Consider the following 2509-nt stretch of genomic DNA (forward strand, 5'->3'; position numbering starts at 1 on the left):
CTATAGGATAAGCACTAGACCGCGAGCAGCAAGGTCAGAAGTTCAATCCTACCAGCTGCTTCTCAGGAGAAAGATGAGATTTTCTATTTCCATACAGATTACAGCTTCAGATTGTATGAGACCACTGTTGTAAAAATTAAGAAAAGGTTTTTTTGATAAAAGAAACCTTCTATGATGGTTATGGAGGCCAGGGAGAAGGTAAATTATTCATGATTTAGAGTGTAGAGATACATATTAACATGGGTGATGGGTCAGACAATATCCAAATGAGATCAGGTGTGGATGATGGTAGAGGAAAGATGAAGGTAGTGGGAGACACTGGGAGGAATGGAAGCGTTACAGGGAATAGAGGCAGATACTGTTAGCTGCTGGTACATGGAGAGGATTGCCGTCATGTAATGACACAAAGTACATGATGTTTGAATATACAACTGATGATCTGCTCTGTAAACCTTCATTCAGTTCACAAGAAACAGTTTTAAAAAGAGAAAGACTTACAGCCTTGGAAATGCTCTACCGAGTTGTGATGAGTTGGAATTGACTTGATGACAGTGGGGAGTGGGTATCCTATCCCAGCACCTTAGAAACCATACTCCAGATTGTGAAACATTTCACAAGGGAAAATCGATGCTGGACTATTTTTGTTTTTAAAAACTTTTAATTGTGAATTGAGGGCAGATCATCAGTTGTACATTCGACACATCACATACTTCGTTTCATCTTGATTGTAATCTCCTCAGTGTAGCAACATGTACCTTATTTCCAACCTGTTTTTCTTATTTCCATTTCTCCTTTCCTAACCTTTCTGAATTTTGGCCTTAGGTAAATACTGCCCCTCTGATCTCGAATTGTTGATCTTTTTATGGTTATGGGTATATCCTAGTGTTGTTGACGCCCCCTGTGTACCTATCACTTGACTGAAAATTGAGCCATGGGTTGAGTTCAGTCTAAACCTGAAGGGTAGTCTTGGGGTTCACCAGTCTTCTACCTGAGTAGTAAACCTGATCTTTATTTTTTATGATTTTGAGTTTTGTTCCACATTTTTTCCTCCCTACCCCAGACCTTTTTATGTAATCCAAATCAGAAAAGTTGGTAGTGGTAGTTGGCACCATCTAGTTCTTCTGGTCTCTGGGTTGTGGAGACTGATGCTCACAAGGTCCATTGTACAAATTGTGTCTAAGCATCTTCAATTTCATCACTCTTTCCTCTGCACAAGGAAGAGACAAATAGTTGCATCATGGATGGTCGCTCATGAAGTTTTAAGACTGCGGTCACTACTCACGAAAGTAGGATATAGAACATTGTCTTACAGACTATGCTAGGCCACTTGAACACAGTGTCCCCTGAGACTAAGGTCTTGAGCCTCCAGACCCAGCAATATATTGCTTCAAGGTGTTTGGTAATATCCTGTATGCTATATAACCAAGAAAGCTGTAAACATCCATTAATAGTTGGACATAGAATGTACAAAGTATGAATCTAGGAAAATTGGAAGTTGTCAAAAATGAAATGGAATATATAAAGATCAGTATTCTAGGCATTAGTGAACTGAAATGGACTGATATTGGCCATTTGAAAACTAACACTCATATGGTTTACTGTGCTGGAGTGACAACTTGAACAGGAATGGTGTCACATTGATCATCAAAAAGAACATTTCAAGATCTATATTAATGTATAATGCCCTCTGTGATAGGATAATATCCATACAGCTAAGAGGAAGAACAGTTAATACTACTATTATTCAAATTTATGCACCAACTATTACAGCCAGTGACAATGAAATTAAAGAATTCTACCAACTTCTTCAGTCTGAAATTAATCAGCTGTGCAATCAAGAAGTATTGATAACTTCTGGTAATTGTAATACAAAGGTTGGAAACAAAGAGGAAGGATCAATAGTTGGAAAATATGGCCTTGGTGATACAAATAGTGGTGGAGATCACATGACAGAATTTTGCAAGACCAATGACTTCTTCATTGCAAATACCTTTTGTAAATAAGGTAAAAAATGACTATGCACATGGACCTCACCAAATGGAATACACTGAAATCAAACTGACTATGTCTGTGGGAAGAAACAGTGGAAAAGCTCCATATCATCAGCCAAAAGAAGACCTAGGCAGACTGAAACAGACCATCAATTGCTCATATGCAAGTTTAGAATGAAGCTGAAGAAAATAAAAACAAGTCCACAAGAGCCAAAATTTGACCTTGAACATTTCCCACCGAATTTAGAGATCATCACAAGAGCAGATTTGATGCAAATGACCAAAGGCCAGAAGAGTTGTGGTGTGACATCAAAGACATCAAAAAGGAAGAAAGCAAATGGTCATTAAGACGACAAGAAAGAAGGAAAAGACCAAAAAGTATGTCAGAAGAGACTCTGAAACTTGCTGTCAAGCATAGAGAAGCTAAAGCAAATGGAAGAAGTGAGAAGGTAAAAGAGCTGAACAGAAAATTTCAAAGGCAGCTCGAGAAGACAGAGTCAAGTATTATAATGAAATGT

The 2509-nt window shown here is 38.1% G+C and overlaps 1 protein-coding gene across 1 annotated transcript in view; it reads left to right on the forward strand.

The window, feature by feature from the left end:
- The window catches only part of RMDN1 (regulator of microtubule dynamics 1), a 39377-nt gene that overhangs the window by 33254 nt on the left and 3614 nt on the right, over positions 1 to 2509 (forward strand). The gene's annotated exons all lie outside the window — the stretch shown is intronic.

The sequence above is a fragment of the Chrysochloris asiatica genome, unplaced genomic scaffold, assembly GCF_000296735.1.
Source record: "Chrysochloris asiatica unplaced genomic scaffold, ChrAsi1.0 scaffold00031, whole genome shotgun sequence".
NCBI lineage: Eukaryota > Metazoa > Chordata > Mammalia > Afrosoricida > Chrysochloridae > Chrysochloris > Chrysochloris asiatica.